A 23516-nucleotide genomic window follows, 5' to 3' on the forward strand; every position below is an offset into this window, starting at 1 on the left:
GCTTGCTTGTAGCTTTCTCGTAACCGGCGTTCCCCGCCAAAGAGACGCGGGGGAGGACGGGAATGTTTAAGATTGGGAATCCCCGTGGTCTACCGGACGCTTGACACTTCGAAAGAGGAAGGAGAGTACTGGAAGGCTGTTTTTCACTCTAACTCAGAGTAGTTACCTCACAAGGTGGAGAGGGCTTAAGGGCCCCCTCCTTTATTTATTCTCAGAGGCTTTACCAGACCCCAATTGATCGAGGACCTCGAGGGCAGGTGGGAAGTCCGTGAAGCCCCAAATCGAAGTTATCTGCTTCTCCCCATTGGCCCTCGCCTCGAGCGCAGGCGCGAGAGCGCCGACTCCGGTCCCTGGGGACTGGTGAACGGCAATTGGCCAAAGCCCGCGAAGTAGGAGTCTGGATTGGTAGTTGCTAGCAGGAGCCTGGTTTCTTCCTTGACTTCTGCAAGTGATAGTGTGTGATTGGTTTAAATCCGCGGGCACCTGTCGGTGATTGGGCGGGAGCCACAGGCGGGGTGCGATCATTGGCTGGTGCTGGGTCCATCCCTCCTCGGGCGGGCAGCAAATGATGAAATGAGAATGGGGAGGGGAAAGGCCGCGACGTGAGCGCGCGACCTCCGGCGCCATTTTGTAGAGAAACAAGCGGAGTTAACCGAAGAGGGGGTCTAGGAAAGCCGGAGTCGGGGACCCAGGAGTTTCCTGTGTCCAGCGCCGCCGGAGCCGCTTGAGGTGTGGTGGGCTGGGGTCGGGTGCCGAGGCCGGCGGGCGGTGTCAGCTACGGAACGCGGGTGCCGGTGCGGGAAGGAACGGGGATGGTCCCGGGGCCACTGGGAGCGTTTCCCGGGGCTCCGAGGTGTGAGGGGCAGTCGGGACGGAGAAGTGGCGAGGCGAGAGAGGGCGGACTCTTTCCCTCGGCCCGCGGAGTCTTCGGCCCCTGAAGAGAAGAGGGCTTGGTGAAAGCTCTACGAAACCGAGGGCAGGGCGCGGAATGAGACCCGGGATTGGCCCCCCCTTGCCCGGGCCTGGCGGCTCTGAGGGCGGCGTTGGCCGCACTTGGGGCGGCTGGGGCCTCGCTTCGCGCGGACTGCACCCTTTGCAGACTCCACGAGCTCCTCAACTGCCGGATGGGTGCTGCGGGCTTCGGCCTCGGAGGCCTAGCTCCAGGGCGGCGGGGGGGGGGAGTGGGTTGGGGGGCGAGGTGCCTGTGTTCGGAGTAGTTGCCGACTCCGGGTTCCTCTCGGTGGACCTGGAGCTGCCTGTCCCCTTCCCCCGCCCCCCAGCACGTTGTCAAACCCCGAGTGTTTCGGGTGTCCGCCGGTGGGAGGGGCGGGCGGGAGCGAGCACTTCCTCATTACTTCTTGCCACAGGTTTTGTTCCACTCGCGCGCCCAGGCGCTCAGTCAGTCTCCAAAGTCGGCCCCCACCCACCTGGCTCAGTGTCTGTTCTGTAGTAGCGGTGCTACTCGCCCAGGAGAAGTGCCCTCCTAGTGAGCTGAGCATTTGGGAGGCCTCAGTGAGAGATACTATGGGTCTCCAGGGGGGTTACATAAGGCCAAAAGCACAAATGTTCTTTTTCAGTCCCACCCCCTCTGCAGATTTCACCCAACTGGGTTCCCACAGATGAGTACCCTTCCTAGGATTAAACTTTAATGCTTGATGTCTGTGGGTTTGGAGATGTGTTTAAAATAAACTTTGAGCAGAAAGCTTTTCCCTTTGAAGCCACTCAGACATCACATATTTTAGGACTCTTAAAAGTATTTATTTCCTGAAAGTATTAACTCTTAGTCTCCCTTTTTATTTCTCTGTAACTCAATTGCCTTGGGGAGTTTAACAGTTAATAATTGAGTGAGTATAGTTGATTACTTTTGGCGGAGAAAATTCTGAGTGTTTGCCTCGCAACAGTCCGTTTGATAGTAGGGATACACGGATGGAAAAATGATTGGACAAATACAAAATCAGGAAGTAGGTCAAACAGATTAAGAACAAACTTGTTTGTGTAGAAGTATTTGGGTTTAATATCCTCAGGTTGTCATGTCTATCCTTCCAGAGATTTGGCAGTGTAGTATTTTAGCTCTCAATAAGATATATGGTAACAGTTTAAATTATCCTGTTTTAGGACATTCCAAATTGTTACCTTGTCTAAGAAGAAAATGAGCCAATGATGCATAACGTAGGCATCTAGTTGTGCTTTGAAATGGTAGCATGCTAATAAAACTTGTTTGGAGAGTTGGTCCCTTTTCAACAAGTGAAGGGTCCCAATTCCTTCCGTGGAAACAAGGCAGAAATTTGACCATCAATAACAACGTCTTATCCTTTCTTGCCTAAGATTGTAATTTTAGCAGTTTTAAGGCACCCTTTTCTGGCATTATTGTGGAACAGAAATGAAATGCTTTTGGTTCCTAACTCAAATGGATCTCTGGCTTAGCCAGAGAGAAATATAGTCTCTTAGATTTCTGCTGGGGTTTTAAGTACTGGTCTCTTTAATATGGATCTTGTCTGCTAAGTACTGTAATCTCCTAACTTTGGGTTAAGTCATTAAAAAAAAAAAAAACTCGGAGGACAGAAGAGGAAATGCTTATTTCTTGACAACATGCTTAAAGACTAATAGCAAATTATCCTTGAGTGTTGCTTTTTCCAAGTATGTTTTTGGTTAGATCCTGATCTAGTTATGAGAAGTTTCTTTTTAACCAACTTAAGTTTATGAATTTATGAACTTGAATCTTTATTTCATTCTACCATGTAACAAATCTTTGTTACTCAATACTATGGAAGAGAATTTGTCTACAGTAAATTGGATGCCCAGATGTTTCAAGATACTTATTTTTGGTAAGATGTTTATGATTCTTGAACTAACAAAATTTAGAGAAGGCAATGGCACCCCACTCTTGCCTGGAGAATCCCATGGACGGAGGAGCCTGGTGGGCTGCAGTCCATGGGGTCGCTAAGAGTCTGACACAACTGAGCGGCTTCACTTTCACTTTTCACTTTCATGTATTGTAGAAGGAAATGGCAACCCACTCCAGTGTTCTTCCCCGGAGAATCCCAGGGATGGGGGAGCCTGCTGGGCTGCCGTCTCTGGGGTCACACAGGGTCGGACACGACTGAAGCAACTTAGCAGCAGCAGCAGCAGTACCAGTCATAAACTTGGTATTTTTTTTTTTTTTTTGGTAAGAGAGCAAAACTAACTTGTAAGTCATTTAAAAAATATTGGTCAAAGCATTTAACTGGCCCTCTGTCCAAACTGAACTTCCTGCTGGGAAGTTTCAAAATGGCATCCTACTGAGTCTTATTTTAAGACCTTATATAAAGAAAGATCTTGCAGTTCCTTTCCTATTTGCTTACAATTTTTAAGAAGCATATTTCAAAGCTAAAATGGGCTCAAAACCTTTGCATCCTTTATGTACACAATAGTTAATTTTAAGGTACTTTTCATTCATGTATTTGCAAGAATGTAGCAAAGCGAATAAAATTATTCATTGAAAAACTCATTTGAGAAGTCAGTAGATATGTAGACTTAATTTGAAATCCTGTGTTGAGATTTGAAGGAAATACAGCCTTTGGGAGTATGGAGTATAGGTTTGAGAAATGCATTTCTGGAAAAAAAAAATGCATTTCTGCCTCTAGGCTAAATTAGAATGTTGAATGATATGTTGAAGGGTCTGCAGTGGAGGTGTAGGTTTTGTTCTTGTGGGTTTTTTTGTTTTTGTTTTGTGGTGGTGGACTAATTATATGAAATGTAAAGTGAAAGCATTATTTTGAAAGATACCATTTTATTGCTCTTAAGCTTCATATTAAGAGCTCAACACTTCCCCTTTTAGATAATTAGTTTGAAAGTTTGTCACCTTGGATTTAGAGCTCTTAGGTTTGAAATGCAGCATTACTGTTAATTTTTTTGTGAACTCATAATCAGAGTGGTTCCTTCTTTGTTTCAGACCCTGTCATTTTTTCATTATCTTTCTAACTGATCTCCAGTATCTTTTATTGGATTTCTTTATTACATAAATAATACATGAAAATGTAAATGATTCCAGGAATACAGTTAGTTCTTTATATTAATGACAAATTGTCTACCAAGTCATTGGTTTGAATCTAGGCATTCTGTACTCAAGTTTTTCAGTACCTTGACCTATCACTGTGTAAGTATTGATCCCTCTGTACTCATAGCAACATGTTACTAATATGGTGTAGTTAAAAGATTGTTGCAGAGTGGTGCCCCTATTGTCTGGAGTGTCATCATCTGTAGTTAACAAAATATTACCATTCCAATTTGTATTCACATGTACCGTCTATATTTTCCCTGATTTCCCTAAGCAAATTAATTTCTTCTTCCTCTTGGCTAGTTTCACTTACCTGTACCATATATTGATTTGTAAGTTTTCTATCCTACTTTGTAGTAGGTAAGGAGTCTCTCATTCTCCAAACACATACAGTTGTCCTGAGTTGTAATTGAATAATGCTTCCATTTGTTACACTTGGGTAGATTTATAGAACACGGAACACGGCGTTCTTGGAAAACCATACACCGTGGTTTTTGTTCTTTGAGGGCACAGGCTGTTTCTCTTCAAGCTATATATACTTACAATTCAGTTGACATCTTTTGGAAAGTTAAACTTTGAAATCTAGTCATACAGAATTAATGGTATGTTTAGAAAATTGAAGCCCAGGAAATTGAAGTGACTTCCTTAGATTAGTGTTAGACCAGGTTTTCCTACTCTAGCCTACTGTTGGTTCTGTCTTGCCGTACTGCTAAAGTACAAGGAAGACTTTGATCGTTCATCAAAAAGGTGAGGATAATCTATGATCAACCACTAATTTTTGGAGGACAAGATACAAGATTTGAGTTTTTCATCTCTTCAGTGTGAAAAATATAAAACTCAAGTATGACAGAAAGATAGTCTTTTCTCTTACAGTTATTGAAAGTAGGCATTATTGAACTTCAGTGTAATAAACTTGCATTTCTTTTGAGGCCTTCAAAGGATGAGCGGCTTTAAAAAAATTTTTTTTTTACATAAATTTTTAAATGTTCTTCACTGTAAATTGAATTGTGACAGATATTTGAGTAAGTTTTCTATTGGTGTAGTTAGAGTTTTAAGGTATAGCTCTAAGAAGAGTTCTCTAATTTTTTTAGCAGTCTTAAATATATGGCATAGCTTTGTAATTTTGCACATGTTACTGGGAAGATGCTTCTGAATATTTGGTTTCAGATCAAGAACTGATTCTTTTCTGATTTTGGAGTAAGCATGCTTTTTGAGATCGTTTCACTTTTTCCATTTTTATAAATAAATTGTTTTTTGCTAACACTAACAGTTGTTTAAAGTATGCTGATATATATATTGGAGAAGGCAATGGCACCCCACTCCAGTACTCCTGCCTGGAAAATCCCATGGACAGAGGAGCCTGGTAGGCTGCAGTCCATGGGGTCGCTAAAAGTCGGACACGACTGAATGACTTCACTTTCACTTTTCTCTTTCATGCATTGGAGAAGGAAATGGCAACCCACTCCAGTATTCTTGCCTGGAGAATCCCAGGGATGGCGGAGCCTGGTGGGCTGCCGTCTGTGGGGTCGCAGAGTTGGACACGACTGAAGCGACTTGACATAGCACAGCATAGCATATGCTGATATATGGATTGTATTCTATTAAAAGTGTGAAGAGACTTTCCTGGTGGTCCAGTGGTTGAGACTTTATGCTTCTACTTCAGGAAGTGCTGGTTCAGTCTCTGGTTGGGAAACTAAGATCCCATGTGCTGTGTGGCCATAAAATAAATAAAATTGCGAAGCTATCCACACAAGGCTATTAAATGTTTTTTGAGTTAGTATTAAGGTTCCATTGCCTTGAGTAAAATTGGCATATTTGAAGTGACATAGTTATGAAGTAAGTCAGCTCTTGATCAATTCGTTTTTATCCTTGGCAGAGCTTTCATTTCAAACCAATTTATTACCTGTCGACTCTTATACCCTTGAATATTTCCTTATTCCTTGCCAGGTGGGTTCTAAGAAAGTTTTACACTAAATCTTTCTAAGCCTGGAAATACATAATTTGGGGGTGTCCACAATTTGAATTATTTATGCTGGTGCTCTTTGTTCTTTAGGTAATGAAGAGATATGTATACCATGTATAAATAGTCACTATTATGGCATGAGTATTTTAGGAATAATCCTCTTCCCTTTTCAAACAGTTATGCTAGAGGTTACAGCAGTTGAGATTGTCTGTCCAAAGGTAAAATTTAAAAATTCCTTGAAAGTATTTCATTTTGATTTTTGTCTTTTCCAATCAGTAAGCCCTCAAGGACTTTGGCAACTACAAAATGTTGGTATGATAAATTGCTTTAGTATACTGACCTAGTTTTGGGATATGTGTATAGCTTTTTAGAGTTCTTCTGTGTTTGGGTTTTAGTCACTAATTCTCTTAATGTGCTATTATCTACTTTGCTTTCTACCCTTGGCTCCCCTTTGGTTTATTCTCATCATCTAGAGTGATTCTTACAGTTTTAAAACTAAGGTCGTGTCTTCCGTTCAAACTGGCCATTGATTCTCCATCTGTCTTTAGTAAAAGCCAAAGAAAGTCCTTTCATCATTAGCCCTGCCCTGTACCTTCTCAAATATTCCACCTTCCCCCTGCCAACTTACTCTCTCCCTCACTAAGTTTACTTCAGTTACAGTTGACCTCCATGTCTTTCATGTATCTCAGCCAATCCAAATAGCTTCCAGAATTGTCTTTATGATAAAATGTAAAATTCTCAAATGGATTCTGCACATTCTAGAGAAGAGACCCACAAATTGAGTCCACTTACCTTCAGAAGGCATTTCTTCTTGGCTAGTAACAGAATGAATGTGTTGGGAGGTGGGTGTCCAGTAATTTTGTAGAAGGACTCACAGGACTTGGCATATGGCTCTACTCAGGGCTGTGATTTATTACAAGAATACAAAGCAAAATCAGGAAAGCAAACATGCTGAGTCCACCTGCCAATGCAGGATATGCAGATTTCATCCCTGGATCAGGAATATTCCCTGGAGAAGGAAATGGTGACCCATTCCAGTATTCTTGCCTGGGAAATCCCATGGACAGAGGAGCCTGCCGGCGTACAGTCTTTGAGGTTGGAAAAGAGTCGGACACAACTTAGTGGTTAAACAACAGCCAAAGAAAACTAGGGCTTGTTCTCCCGTGCCTGAGCCTCTCCCAGTGGGAGTCATGCAGGACTCACTTAATTCCTCTAGCACTTGTGACAACACATGTGTATGAAATGTTGGCTGGCAAGGAAGCTCGTAGAGACTCAGTGCCTCGGTTGGTCATGAAGGCACCTACTGCCTACCACATAGAAAAATTCCAGATTCCCAGAGGGAAAACAGCTGTTCAGTATAAGCCACTTTTTTGGGTACAGTTTAGGCACAGTGAGCCTCATTCTGGGAATGGGAATTCTCTCAAAATCCAAGTACTGACAACAGCAAAGAGCCAACCTGGCAAGTCTTCCTAAGGAGAAGCAGTCTCAGGCCTTCTCTGTTAAATTAACTCTTTTCTGCACAGGGAATGAGGTTCAGACCTCTGTAGATTGGGATTTCTGTATAGAGAATCTTGGAATATGCAATAAACTTTTATTGACCTTTTGTTTTTGAAAATTACTTTTTTTTTTTTTTTTCAGGGAAATTTTATTTTATTTTATTTTTACTCTAACAATTTTTAATTTTATTTTATTTTTAAACTTTACAATATTGTATTAGTTTTGCCAAATATCGAAATGAATCCGCCACAGGTATACATGTGTTCCCCATCCTGAACCCTCCTCCCTCCTCCCTTCCCATACCACCCCTCTGGGTCGTCCCAGTGCACCAGCCCCAAGCATCCAGTATGGTGCATCGAACCTGGACTGGCGACTCGTTTCATACATGATAGTATACATGTTTCAATGCCATTCTCCCAAATCTTCCCACCCTCTCCCTCTCCCACAGAGTCCATAAGACTGTTCTATACATCAGTGTCTCTTTTGCTGTCTCGTACACAGGGTTATTGTTACCATCTTTCTAAATTCCATATATATGCGTTAGTATACTGTATTGGTGCTTTTCCTTCTGGCTTACTTCACTCTGTATAATAGGTTCCAGTTTCATCCATCTCATTAGAACTGATTCAAATGTATTCTTTTTAATGGCTGAGTAATACTCCATTGTGTATATGTACCACAGCTTTCTTATCCATTCATCTGCTGATGGACATCTAGGTTGCTTCCATGTCCTGGCTCTTACAAACAGTGCTGTGATGAGCATTGGGGTACACGTGTCTCTTTCCCTTCTGGTTTCCTCAGTGTGTATGCCCGGCAGTGGGATTGCTGGATCATAAGGCAGTTCTATTTCCAGTTTTTAAAGGAATCTCCACACTGTTCTCCATAGTGGCTGTACTAGTTTGCATTCCCACCAACAGTGTAAGAGGGTTCCGTTTTCTCCACATCCTCTCCAGCATTTATTGCTTGTAGACTTTTGGATCGAAGCCATTCTGACTGGCGTGAAATGGTACCTCATAGTGGTTTTGATTTGCATTTCTCTGATAATGAGTGATGTTGAGCATCTTTTCATGTGTTTGTTAGCCATCTGTATGTCTTCTTTGGAGAAATGTCTATTTAGTTCTTTGGCCCATTTTTTGATTGGGTCATTTATTTTTCTGGAGTTGAGCTGTAGGAGTTGCTTGTATATTTTTGAGATTAGTTGTTTGTCCATTGCTTCATTTGCTATTATTTTCTCCCGTTCTGAAGGCTGCCTTTTCACCTTGCTTATAGTTTCCTTTGCTGTGCAGAAGCTTTTAAGTTTAATTAGGTCCCATTTGTTTATTTTTGCTTTTATTTCCAATATTCTGGGAGGTGGGTCATAGAGGATCCTGCTGTGCTGTATGTCGGAGAGTGTTTTGCCTATGTTCTCCAAAAGGTTAATTCCCATCTTAGCTTCCTTCGTCTGACTTTTCATGTATGGTTACTGTTTGTATTCTTCTAGATAGTCCGCATATAAGGACATATACACACATGTAGCTTGCTTTTATCCCCTAATAGGTATTTCCAGTCTTTCTAGGTAGCTCCTCTTTTTTTTTTAGTGTTACATAATATTCCATTTTTTGATTTGCTTAACAAGTGCCCTTTTGGTGGATCCCAGGCAGTTCTGAGTAAGTTTTTTAAAGAGTTGGTCATTTCCTGGGTGAAGAAGGAATCAATTAAAAGACAAAGTGCAGAGATAGGGGGGCTTAGGGGCCTAAAGCTCTCTCTTTTTTTTTTTATGATGTATTATTATTTATCTGAAATTCAAATTTAGTTATCCTACTTTTTTACTTTTTGGCCACACTGTGCGGCATATGCTGAAGCTCTTATTTTTCATCACTTTCTTTAAGATTGGTGATACTTATATCAGGAAATGGCATTAAAACAATTAGATTCTTTAAAATACTTATTTGGAAGTTATAATACAAGTTGTGTTTTTTAAATCCTGTATCTCCTGCCCTATTATAACTGTGTCATAATTCTTCTACTTAGTAGCTGCAAGTTCAGCTATTTCTCTTTAAAGTTGGGATAATATCTTTCTCAACAAGTTACCAGGTTTAGATAAACTGACATAGTTGACCCTTGAACAATGTGAGAGTTGGGGCACCAACCCCATTGCAATAAACAACTAATGGACAGCTTTACTGTTGGCTCTTTTTATCTGTAGGTTCAACCAACTTTGGATGTGGTACTGCAGTATGTATTTATTGAACAAAAATCCACATATAAGAGGACCCTCTCAATTCAAACCCTTGTTTAAGGGTCAGCTGTAGGTAAAATGCTTAGATTAATTCTAATTATTAAAGTATTTGTTGTGATTATGCTTCTGTAAGTTATCCTATTATGTACACAGTAATTATAACTAGAATTTTAATAAGTGAGCCAACATTTTTGATGAATGACTTGGAGCTGTACACAGTAAATTTAGAGTCCCTGCCTACTGGAGAAATATTAAACATCAGGATATATATTTTAAGTTAGGGCGGGTTTGATCCCTGGGTCGGGAAGATCCCCTGCAGAAGGAAATGGCAACTCCAGTATTCTTGCTGGGAAAATCCATTGCACAGAAGAGCCTGGCAGGCTACAGGACATGGAATCGAGAAGAGCTAGACTCAACTTAGCGACTGAACAACAACAAGGGTTTAGTTGATCATGAAGTGAGCTCTTTTAAGGAAACCAAAGTGAAAAGTGGGACATCAGGGAAAATTAGTATTGGTTGCTTCTGGATGCAAGAGTAGATACTTACTCTGATTTATATGGGCCATAGCACTTTACAGCTTTGTCCAGTATGGTAGCACTACCCACATGCGGCTTAGTGTGGCACAGGGGAACTTAGTTTCCCAACCAGGGGTTGAACTTGAGCCCCCTGCATTTGAAGTGCATAATTTTAACCAGTGGACTGCCAGGGAAGTCCTTAATTTTGCACTAAGATAAGTTAAAATTAAGTAATATTTTAGAAATTGAGCCTTTTGGTCACTAGTCACATTTCAGTAGCCACATGTTCATAGCTGCCATATTGAACTGTTCAGTTGTAGAACATGTTGGGAATGAGAAAAGAAGGCTCAACTCAGCCTCTTTTAGTCAGAATGCTACTTTTAAAGACTTAGTAAAGAGAACAGACTTGTAGACAGTCAGGAAAGGAGAGGGAGGGACAATTGAAAGAGTAACATTGAAACAAACCTTTGTTGTTCAGTTGTGTGGGATTGTCTGCCACCCCATGGACTGCTGGGTGCCAGGCCTCCCTGTCCTCCGTCATCTCCTGGAGCCTGCTCAAACTCATGTCCATTGAGTTGATGATGCCATCCGACCGTCTTGTCTTCTGTCGTCCCCTTCTTCTGCCTTCAGTCTTTCTCAGCATCAGGGTCTTTTCTAATGAGTCAGCTACCATATGTAAAATAGCCAGTGGGAATTTGCCGAATGATGCTAACTGGTGCTCTGTGACAAACTGGAGGGGTGGGATGGGGGTTCAAGAGCGAGGGGACATATATGTATCTATGACTGATTAATGTTGATATATGGCAGAAACTAACACAATATTGTAAAGCAGTTATCCTCCAATTAAAAAAGCCTATCACAGGCAGAGCCTAAAAAAAAAAAAAGACTTAAGAATTTTCAAGGTCAGACTTTGGTATTAGTAGAGAATATCTGAGAATTCTGTGTGTTTTTAATAATGGAAGTTGGGGGTTCAGTAAACCTGATAGCCTTGGGCCTAGTCTGTTTGGCTTTTTTAGGGGGGCTTCTCAAAGTACCTATTGATACCATATTTAAACCTAGAGCAAGCAAGTTAGGTGATACTATGCAGGTTGCTGGCCTCTGCTATGAATAACCAAATTACCTTTACAAAGATGTCTCTGCTCTAGCCAAAAAAGGAATCAGTGGGAGGGACTTTCCTTATGTTACAACAACAGACTGTGTCAAGTTATACTTTTCTTAAACTAATCCCAGAGCTATTTGTAAAATCAGTGGTTTTGTAACTTTAAAATTCACAAAAACCCATCTCCAGAGTTTAAAATGCAGCGTTCTGTTCTCTTTCCCCGAAGATTTTGACTCTTGGTGTAAGGTGATGTTTAGGAATCATCATTTTTGGCCATGCCATGCAGCTTGCATGATCTTAGTTCCCTGATTAGGGACTGAACCTGGGCCCACAGCAGTGAAATCTTGGAGTCCTAACCACTGGACTGCTAGGGAATTCCCAGGAATCAGCTTTTTAGAAAAGAATTTTATATTTTTTTTGGCTGTGCTGTGTCTTCCTTGATGTGCGAGCTATTCTCTAGTTGTGGTGTGCAGTCTTTTCATTGTGATGGCTTCTCTTATTGTGGTGGCTTCTCTTCCGTGGAGCGTAGGCTCTGGGGGATGTGGGCTTCCGTTGTGGCACGTGGGCTCAGTAGTTGCAGTTCCCGGGCTTTAGAGCACAGGCTCAGTAGCTGTGGCAAATGGACTTACTTGTTTCTCAACATGTGGGATCTTTCCGAATCAGGGATGTCTCCTGCATTGGTAGGCAGATTCTTTACCACTGAGCCACCAGGGAAGCTCCAGGAATCAGCATTTTAAATACTGTTCCCCACCCCCCCCACTCCTTATATACAATTGCCTTGTTGCAAGCATTGCAGTAAATTCTGTATTCTGCTAAGCCCCTTGAGGTCAGTGTTTATTTTTGTGTTTTCTGTAGCATCTAAAGTATGCACATGGTATATGGTTAGGCTCAACTGTGAATTAAAGGAAGGTACAGGCCATCTCTAGAAGATGATTCTTATGGTATAGTATAGTGGAGTAAACTGCAAAAGAATCATTTGACATTTTGTATAATCCTGATAAAATAAGGAATAATAATAGTGAAACTTTCCAATTAAAAATATTTTCAAAGTTAATGAACTTGATCTTGTTTCTGTAGTAAGATTTATGTTAGTTTTATGCTTGAAAGAGCTACACATACTTTAATAATCCCCAAATTATTGACAGTCATCTTGAGCAAGAAGTTTCACTTTTACATAAATATATGATACATTCAGAGCATTTTTTTCAAGACATTCAAAAACTTTAAATTGAAGTGCTTAAAGATAAAGTCTTGTCCTTTTTATTTAGTACTGACTTTTAGAAAAATGTGAATGTATTTTGAGCCCAACATTAAAAATAATGATGTAAAAGTATAAAGATGTAACCTTAGTTTGAGAATTTGTGTGCATAGCAGCATTGCAACTGTCTTGAATGCCATTTGAACAGAGAAGACAAGAGATTTAAGGGTTTCAGTTGCTCCTGTCAGGAGCCAATGACTCAGCTTTACCATATCATCACGGAGACCAGTCAGTCACAACTTCGTCTGCCTGTTTACCCTTCTTGGCATGTGGTATGTAAACTTCCCCAGCAGCTCCACCGAAAAGATTGACAGTTGCTTACTTTTCAGCTAGCTGTTAAAGGTGATGTTGAGGTGAAAGAGCATCATCTACTGTTGTTCCCATGAGGGCTTAGGAGATCCTTATCTCTGCTATACCTTCTACCCCTTAAAGATAAACCCTTTTGGGAAAGCTTTGGTATAGCTGAGAGATTCCCAGGAGGTGCAGTGGTAAAGAATCCACTTGCAAGTATAGATGGGGTTTCCATCCCTGGGTTGGGAAGATCCTCTGGAGGAGGAAATGGCAACCCACTCCAGTATTCTTGCCTGGAAAATTCCATGGTCAGAGGAGCCTGTAGTCCACAAGGAGTCGAACACAATTGCGCTAGCTACTGGAGAGACAGAGCACTGGCTCAATAGTTGTGGCAAATGGACTTAATTGTTCCTTGACAGGTGGGATCTCCCCGATTCAGGGATTGAACCCATATCTTGTGCATCATTGGCAGGCAGATTCTTTACCACTGAGCTACCAGGGAAGCCCTAGGAATCAGCGTTTTGAGTACTGCAGATACACACACACACACTATAGCTGAGGCCTGATTTTACAAATGGGGGGAAGCATATATGTTCAGTCACTTATTCAAGGTCATTTACCCTTTCGTTACATGTAGTTAATGGTCTTAATGGCTTTAAATTTTGAATTTTTAAAAATAATTGCTTAAACTTACCTTGAATTTTTTACTTTGTAAAAATTACCATATACTTATAAAAATTTAAATACAACTTGAGTACAAAGTCAATTTTTGGAAATCTCATCATGTGCTGGTAATTCCTGCTTATAATTATGAAGGTAATACATGCCCCCATCCCCAGTTTTGTTAAGAAAAATTCTTTCACATGTACAGAAAAAAGAATAGTACAGTGAACAACCCTGTAACGTCTTCCTAGATTCAAGTTAACATTCTGCCATGTTTATTTTCTCTACATTTCTATATTTTTACTGAAGTATTTGATCATAAATGTTTCAGCATGCATCTCCTACAAATTAAGACTTTCTGGCATATGCATGTGTACATGATCACTTGTGTCTGACTCTTTGCAACCCCATGGACTATATAGCTTGCCAGGCTCCTCTGTCCATGGGATTTTCTGGGTAAGAATACTGAAGTGTTTGCCATTTTCTTCTCTGGGATTTTCCTGACCCAGGGGTAGAACCCCGCGTCCTGCGTTGCAGGCAAATGCTTTATTGCTGAGCCACTGGGGAAGCCCTGTATTATTGGTGATTCTTGCCTGAATTGGTTTTTATACTGGGCAGGGATATTACAAAATGGCAACTTAATCTTTTATACTTTTAAAATTTGTTAGCCACCACCTTTCTGTACGAGGTACATCTTGTCCTTCCTCTTTAAGGGTAATAATGGATTCAGGAATTCTCATTCACTGTGTTATGGTCATAGGCAATTTTTTTTTACCCTGTGATTTATTGGAAGGAACTTTTACCCATAGTAGCGTACTGCAATTACAGGTTAGATAACACATTTTCATTTAATCTTATAACTATGTCAGAATGCTTAACTGTTTGGATTTTATTTTCATCTGCACACATGAAGAACTTAGAATTCATAGAAAGAAATTTGTGGCTGCCAAAAGTAAATTTGATCACCAGTGTGGATTCAGAAATGTGTGTTCCATGTTCTGTTCCCTCAAGCATTTCTAAGTGATGTGGCATTTGGGGTAAATTATAGAAACATTGTTCATAAGTCCCTTCTGGTGCTCAAATAGACCTAGCATTAGTAACAGTCCTTTTAATTGGCTCTTGTGTCTTTCTGACATTATCCCCCTGAAACTTGTGAGTGTTTCCCGTTTTTGTCACAGGATGATCCAAATTCACCTTGCGTCTTCCTTGTTTAAAAATCCTGGAATTAGTCATGTCTCCAAGGAATCTTGATTCTTCTTAGTATTTAGAAACCAAGATCCAGAAGTTAGATGAGTTCCTTGCTTCTGGGGTATCATTGTTTCTAGGGCTTTTAAAAAACTGAGACAGAATTGATACATAACATTGTAAGTTTAAGGTGTATAATATGTTGGTTTGATACATTTATAATGTAATATGATTGCCTTTGTAATGTTAGCTAATACATCTGTCAACATCATACAATTATTTCTTATGCTGAGAACAATTACTGTCTTAATAAATTTAATGTTTATTATACAGTTTTGTTGTCCATAATCACTGTACTGTGTATTAGATCCCTAGGACTTATTTGCTAGTTGCAAGTATGTACCTTTTAAACATACATTCCCTCACCCCCTGGGTAACCACCATTCCACTATGTTTTTTCAAGTTTGATTTTTTAACATTTTAACTTATTTTTTATTGAGTTATACTCAATAGTTACAGGCATACATCAAAATGATTTGAAATTTGCATATATTTCAAAATGATCACAAGTCTAAATGTTTATTATTACACATAGTTGTTAAATCTGTTTTTTCCCTTTTTTCCTGACTTCTCAGATTTATTCTATTAATCACTATAGTCAGCATGTTGTATATTACATCCCCAGGACTTAAACTTTATAACTGGAAGCTTGTACCTTTAACCACCTTCACATACTTAATGCATACACCTCTGGCAACCATCAGTCAGTTATCAGTTCTCTGTATAAGTTTGATGGTAGTTTTTTTTTTTTAAAGATTCCACATAGAAGGGAAGTCATAGTCTTTGACTTATCTCACTTAGCATAATGTTCTCAGACCCAACCACATTGGGACAAATGGCAGGATATTTTTCCCCCTCATGGCTGAAGAGAATTCCATTGTATACAGAGTTGACCCTTGAATGATATGGAATTAGGGGCATGAATTCCCATGTATAACTTTGTAGTTGGTGTCAGTATGTGCAGTTTGGCATCCAGCCACAGATCATACAGTGCCATAGTACATATTTAGCATAAAAACCTTTGTGAAACCTTCGTTTGGTGGACCCACTCAGTTCAAGCCTGTGTCTTTCAAGGATCCATTGTATGTACTGCATCTTCATATGTTCGTCCATTGACAAAAACTTACGTTATTTCCGTATTGGCTATTGTGAATAATGCTGCAGTAAATACAGGAGTACAAATATCTCTTTAATAACCTGTTTTCATTACTTTTGGATGTATATGCAAGTGGGATTGTTGGATTGTATGGTTGTTTTATTAATATCTTGAGGAATCTCTACGTTCTCCATAGTGGCTGAACAAGTTTATAATTCCAACAGCAGTATATAGGGCTTCTCTTTTCTCCACATCCTTGCTAACTCCTCTTGTCTTACTGTTGATAGCCATCCTTATAGATGTGAGATGATACCCTGGTTTTGATTTGCATTTCCCCCAAGGATTAGTGATGTTTAGCACTTTTAATGTTGGCTAGCTGTTTTGGTGTCTTCTTTGTCCACTTAGTTCCTTTGCTCATTTTAAAATCAGATTTGGGACTTAACCTGGTGGTCCAGTGGCTGAGACTCAGAGCTCCCAGTGCAGGGGTGGGGGGTTCAATCCATGGTTGGGAAACTAGATTTTAGATGATGCAACAAAGAATTCCCGCAGCTTAAATATTTTTTTTAAGTCATATTTGTTTTTCTTACTGAATTGTATGAGTTCTTTATAAACTTTGGATATTAACCTCTTGATACATGGTTTGCAAATATTTTCTCCATTCTATAGGTTGTCTTTTCATTTTATTCTTTTGTTATACTGAAGCTTTTAAGTTTGTTGTGGCCTGATTTTGTTCTTTTTTATAATTGCCTTGGCTATTCAAGATCCTTTGGTTACATACAAATTTAGAATTTTTTTTTCCTATGGAAAAGGCCATTGGAATTTTGATATTATGTTGAATTTATTGATCGCTTTGGGTTGCATGGACATTTTAACAGTGTTAAGTAACACTTTCCTTCCTGTATTTATTACTATTATTTTTCTGATGCTTGCTTTCAACAAAGTCTTGTAGTTTTTGTTGTTCACTCTAATATATTTTATTAGACTCAGGACATTTTTGTTTATTTGGCTGCACTAGGTCTTAGTGGCATGTGGGTCTTAGTGAAGACCTAGTAGCACTGGGTTCAGTTTGCAGCATGTGGGGCCTAGTTTCCTGACCAAGGATTGAACCTGGGCCCCCCTTTGTTGGGAGAATAGAGTCTTCAACCACTGGGTCACCATGGAAGTCCCAGAAATTTTTCAAATGAGTTCCTGTTGATACTTATATTTCAAATAAAATATTTCAGGTTTTTTAAACTTTTATCTTTTTTAAAAATATATTTTTTAATTGAAGGATAATTCCTTTATAGAATTTTCGTGTTTTCTGTCAAACTAAACTTTGGTCTTTACTACATTGATCTGCACTGATTCTGGATGCCTATTCATTTATTTGCTGTGTCCAGTAATATATAAATGTAGCTTAGAATTGCAGTAAAATATTACTGCTAAAAGTAAACCTGTTGAGTCAGATTTCTTTGATTTCTTTCTGTCCTTAAAAATATATCCCACTCTACATCAAGAATGTTCAGGATACTGTGTTAGTTGAAGTATTTGTTTTTACTGTGTTCTTTATTATCAGCTTGATACTCGGGTTCATTTATGCTTTTTGTTTTTTTCTTATTAAATATCAAAGATGTAAATAATGGTTCAGAAGTCAAAACCATATAAAAGGTATAATCAGTGAATTTTTGTTCTGATTCCTGTGTCTACTACCCACTTCTCACCCACTCCAGTGTAGGTAGCTTTTTATTAGTTAATGGCTGATCTATCCATGTATTTTTTGCAAAAAAAAAAAAAAAAGGCAACTGTGTTTATGTGTGCATATATACAAAGTAAAAAGTAGCATTTATAGAAATTAAAGCTTTAAACAAAGAGTAGAATACTTTGTACATTATCCGAGATGTTTGTTCTCCAGTCACCAACTCATGACCGTTCCTTTGCTAGGATAAATATTGCAGTGAATAATACTGTGTATATGTTATGTTACATGTGTGACGTGTATAGATTTCTTAGTGGACTTAAAAAAAATGGAATTTTAAATGAAAGCCTCTCTGTAATCTCTGTTAATCTATAGCTTGTTTTCTCTGCACATGTAAACATAGATGTGTTTATGTGATGGCATCATGCTATTCAGAGTATTGCAGCTTTTCACTCAGTGTCATGAATATTCTTTTATGTTAACACTTAAAGGATTAACTGTAAACCACAACTGCCTGGTATTCCTTAGATTGGATGTTCAGCAAATAATTTTTAATATTGTGTAGTGTTTTTCATTTAAAATGTGAAATAATTTTATATAAGTTGGACTTCTACGTACCATTTTATAAGCTTTTCTTCATTCTGCACTGTGTAGTGGATGTTTATAGCAAAACTACATTTTAAATGTCTAGTTCACATGTAGGGTGGGATTCCATTGGATGTAGGTAGCTAATCCTTTTACTGCTATATATGTGTGTGTGTGTGTGTAAAAGATACTAGAGACAATATACATATATACTTTGAGCAATATATATACATATGTTCCAAAGAATAGCAAGAAGAGATAAGAAAGCCTTCCTCAGTGATCAATGCAAAGAAATAGAGGAAAACGACAGAATGGGAAAGACTAGGGATCTCTTCAAGAAAATCAGAGATACCAAGGGAACATTTCATGCAAAGATGGGCTCGATAAAGGGCAGAAATGGTATGGACCTAACACAAGCAGAAGATATTAAGAAGAGGTGGCAAGAATACACACAAGAACTGTACAAAAAAGAGCTTCATGACTCAGATAATCACCATGGTGTGATTACTCACCTAGAGCCAAACATCCTGGAATCTGAAGTCAAGTGGACCTTAGAAAGCATCACTACGAACAAAGCTAGTAGAGGTGATGGAATTCCAGTTGAGCTATTTCAAATCCTGAAAGATGATGCTGTGAAAGTGCTGCACTCAATATGCCAGCAAATTGGGAAAACTCAGCAGTGGCCACAGGACTGGAAAAGGTCAGTTTTCATCCCAGTCCCAAAGAAAGGCAATGTCAAAATGCTCAAACTATCGCACAATTGCACTCATCTCACATGCTAGCAAAGTAATGCTCAAAATTCTCCAAGCCAGGCTTCAGCAATATGTGAACTGCGAACTTCCAGATGTTCAAGCTGGTTTTAGAAAAGGCAGAGGAACCAGAGATCAAATTGCCAACATCTGCTGGATCATGGAAAAAGCAGGAGAGTTCCAGAAAAACATCTATTTCTGCTTTATTGACTATGCCAAAGCCTTTGACTGTGTGAATCACAATAAACTGGAAAATTCTGAAAGAGATGGGAATACCAGACCACCTGACCTGCCTCTTGAGAAACCTATATGCAGGTGAGGAAGCAACAGTTAGAACTGGACATGGAACAGCAGACTGGGTCCAAATAGGAAAAGGAGTACCTCAAGGCTGTATGCTGTCACCCTGCTTGTTTAACTTCTATGCAGAGTACATCATGAGAAACACTGGGCTGGAAGAAGCACAAGCTGGAATCAAGATTGCCGGGAGAAATATCAATAACCTCAGATATGCAGATGACACCACCCTTATGGCAGAAAGTGAAGAGGAACTAAAAAGCCTCTTGATGAAAGTGAAAGAGGAGAGTGAAAAAGTTGGCTTAAAGCTCAACATTCAGAAAATGAAGATCATGGCATCTGGTCCCATCACTTCATGGGAAATAGATGGGGAAACAGTGGAAACAGTGTCACACTTTATTTTGCGGGGGAGGAAGGGGGCTCCAAAATCACTGCAGATGGTGATTGCAGCCATGAAATTAAAAGATGCTTACTCCTTGGAAGGAAAGTTATGACCAACCTAGATAGCATATTGAAAAGCAGAGACATTACTTTGCCAACAAAGGTCCGTTTAGTCAAGGCTATGGTTTTTCCTGTGGTCATGTATGGATGTGAGAGTTGGACTGTGAAGAAAGCTGAGCGCTGAAGAATTGATGCTTTTGAACTGTGGTGTTGGAGAAGACTCTTGAGAGTCCCTTGGACTGTAAGGAGATCCAACCAGTCCATTCTAAAGGAGATCAGTCCTGGATGTTCTTCGGAAGGAATGATGCTAAAGCTGAAACTCCAGTACTTTGGCCACCTCATGTGAAGAGTTGACTCATTGGAAAAGACCCTGATGCTGGGAGGGATTGGGGGCAGGAGGAGAAGGGGACGACAGAGGATGAGATGGATGGATGGCATCACTGACTCGATGGACGTAAGTTTGAGTGAACTCCGGGAGTTGGTGATGGACAGGCAGGCCTTGCAACAATTCATGGGGTCACAAAGAGTTGGGACACAACTGAGCGACTGAACTGAGCTGAACTGAATATATACATATATTGTTTCTAATATCTTTAATATTAGGAAAAGTACCAAGAATACACTTAAACAGTCTTTGTCTTCCAAAGTTGCCGTTTTAATATTTACATAGCCATATCCTTGGTAGATTTCTTTTGTCCTTGGTAGATTTTTTAAAAATTACTTTGCTGTTTATTTGGCTGTACCCTGTCTTAGTTGGCAACATGTGGGATCTACAGTCTTTGTTGCAGCATGTGAATCTTCTAGTTGTGGCATTTGGGATCTTTTTTAGTTGCAACATTCAATCTCTTACTTGAGGCCTGCAAACTGTTAATTGCGGCATATGAGATCTAGTTCCCTGACCAAGGATTGAACTTGGGCCCCCTGCATTGGGAGTTTGGAGTCTTAGCCACTGCACCACTGGAGAAGTCCCTGAAGTTAGTAATTATTTAGCAATTTGAATCCCTGATATATATGGAGACCAAAACTAGGCACTGCGTATGCACATGAAATGCTCCTGGGCCACAGATCCGTTACAGTTGAGGAGTATCTTAGAATCTCAGATTTAGTGATCTTGAAATAATTTAACATCTAAACATTTTGATGGAAAGCTTTTGAAAGACACTTTATTGTTTTGCACTTATCTATTTCAATAAAGATGGCCTATAAAGACATTGTGACCCAATTTATATACACATTATGATGCTAAAGGTTAATTGGAAGGGTCTTAACAACTTGATAGGGCAGCTACTGAGGCAGTTAAATTAAAAATTATCTATCATTTACTCTCATGTGATTGTACTTCTGACTAGGAAAATTTCAGTGGATTGTCATACCTTTTGGTAGAGTCGGAATATAAGTGCAAAATCCTAAGCTTCAGTTTATAGTTTTTCAGATACGCAGTGAACTCCTTGTATGGGCCATGTAGTGCTTGTAATAAATTGATGAACAGTAGACAATTATGATCACTGCTTTCGTGGAACTTTTATATGAAGAGATAGGCAAATATGTTACCCATGTTTGGTGATATAATGTGGAAAGGAAAAAGACTGGTTGGGGGGGGTGCAGTTTGCAATTTAGACAGGGTAATACTCACTGAGAAGGTGACATTTGTGTAGACTTGAAGTAGTTAGCCATATTGGCATCTGGAAGAAGATGGTTCCAGGCAGAGGAATCTAAGGTAGGAGTATGCTGGAGAAGCAGCCAGGAGGCCACTGTAGCTAAAGGGAACTGAGCAGAGGGGAGTGAAGAAGAAGGCTAGAACAGCACCAGTGGCTAGGTTCCCTCAAGCTGTGTTTATTCATAGGCCATTGTAAGGGCTCAGGCTTCCATTCTGAGTCATTGGAGGGTTTTGAGCACAGGATGACCTGAGTGTTTTATATTTGGAAAGTCTTTTTGTCTTGTTGAGAATAGACTGGTGTGGAGCAAGGGTGCAAACAGGGAGACTAGTTTGGAGGTTAACATAGTAATCCCAGAGAGAGATGATGATTCTTGGTTATAGCTGTGGTGAGAAATGAATAGATTCTGTAGAGCCAAAAGAATTTTTTGACTGATTACGGTGAATGGGAAATCTAAGAATTTGGCCTGAGTAACTTAAAGATGGAGTTGGTATCAACTGAGATGGGGAAAACAGGTACAGGGATCGAGCCCATGTCCCTTGCACTGGAAGCACGGAGTCTTAACCACTGGACTGCCAGGGAAATCCCAGGGGCTCATTTTTGAACACGTTGTAGTTGAGTTGTCATTAGGAAATTAAATAATACAGTTTTAGATATATGAGAGAAATTTGGGTTGGAGATAGAATTTATAGAAGTTATTGCTATATGTAGTTTCTAACACTTGTAAGACTGAAGTATATCAAGAAAGTGAATGTAGAGAAGTCCACAGATTGCAGTACTGTGAGGTCAGAAGAGGAAGGGCTGGTAAAGGAGACTAAGTAAGAGACCAGTGACATGGCATTTTAGAAACAGATTAACAGAAGTGGATCTTGGAGAGACAGATCAGTTTGTCTAAGGCTTCTAGATGGCTAAGGTGATCACATGTCCTAGTTTATACCTGTTGTCTTGGTGTAAATTGTTAATGGTACCCCTTTATTTTCAGAAGCATCCTAGTTTGGTTAATAAATTATGTTGTCACCCTACTAATAGATCTCATAAAGTGAGGGCTTAATTGGGCATTAGTTTAATGCATTAACTTGCTTATGTAATGAAGATTGACTTGTTGAAAAGTGTGTTAGACTAGTATTTTTATCCTTTGCAGTTCTTTTTTTTTTTTTTGCCACGCCTTGCAGCTTCGGGATCTTAGTTCCAAGGATTGAACCCTGGCCTCCGGCAGTGAAAGCACCAAGTCCTAACCCTTGGACTGCCAGGGAACTCCCTCCTTCGTAGTCTTTAGATGTTAATGCGAAAAAGTTGTAACCCTTGTTATGGAGTTCATGTCGGTAGAGAAGATATAGTTTGAAGTGCCAAAGCAAGCAGGAATTCATTTTATTGGAAGGTCAGTGAACACTTACTTTGCTGGATTTGTGCTGTACCACAGGTAAACCTGCTTTCCAAGTGGCACTAGGGGTAAAGAATCCGCCTGCCAAAATAGGAGACACAGAGAGAGACGATGGTTTGATCCCTGGATTGGGAAGATCCTCTGGAGTAGGAAATGGCAACCTGCTCCAACTGTCTTGCCTGGGAAATCCCAAGGAGCTGGGTGGGCTTCTGTCCATGGGGTCACAAAAAGAGTTGGACATGACTTAGCAACTAAACAACAATATATTGTAAAGTAACTACTGTTCATATGAATAATATACTTTGAATAATACAAATTTGGGGGGTTTTTTGGCTCCACTGGGTTTGCATTGCAGCTTAAGGGCTTCTTCTCTTGATGCGGAGCACAGGCTCCAGAGCGTGAGGTCTTGGTAGTTGCGGCGTGCAGGCTCTCTAGTTGTGGCTTGAGGGCTTAGTTGCCCCGTGGCGTGTGGGATCTTAGTTCTCTGACCAGGGATTGAACGTGTGTCCCCTGCATTGGGAGGCAGATTATTCTTAACCACTACACCACCAGGAAAGACCTTGAATAATACAGTTTTAACTGAACACAACTTATAAAAATTAAAAATACTTTGACTTATACTTGCCACTAAAAACAAGCATTTTATTTTACTGTTGTTATTATTTGGCTGTACTACGCAGCTTGCAAGACCTTTAGTTCCCTGACCAGGGATTGGTACTGGGACCACGGCAGTGAAAGTGATAGGTCCTAACCACTGAATTGCCAGAGAAATCCCCCAAAATGAGCATTTTAGATTTTTAATAAAGAGGTCTTCTTTTGACCCCTTTTATTCACACAGTTCTGGTGTTAATGTTA

The 23516-nt window shown here is 39.9% G+C and overlaps 1 protein-coding gene across 9 annotated transcripts in view; it reads left to right on the top strand.

The window, feature by feature from the left end:
- Window positions 1-587: 587 nt before the first annotated feature.
- CNOT1 (CCR4-NOT transcription complex subunit 1) overlaps window positions 588-23516 on the top strand; it is an 82873-nt gene continuing 59944 nt past the window's right edge. For all 9 annotated transcript variants that reach the window (XM_070388325.1, XM_070388328.1, XM_070388332.1 and 6 more), the window contains exon 1: window positions 588-729. The gene's annotated coding sequence lies outside the window, so the exon portion shown is untranslated. The remainder of the gene's footprint in view (window positions 730-23516) is intronic.

The sequence above is a fragment of the Bos mutus genome, chromosome 18 (genome assembly GCF_027580195.1).
Source record: "Bos mutus isolate GX-2022 chromosome 18, NWIPB_WYAK_1.1, whole genome shotgun sequence".
In the NCBI taxonomy this organism is placed as follows: domain Eukaryota; kingdom Metazoa; phylum Chordata; class Mammalia; order Artiodactyla; family Bovidae; genus Bos; species Bos mutus.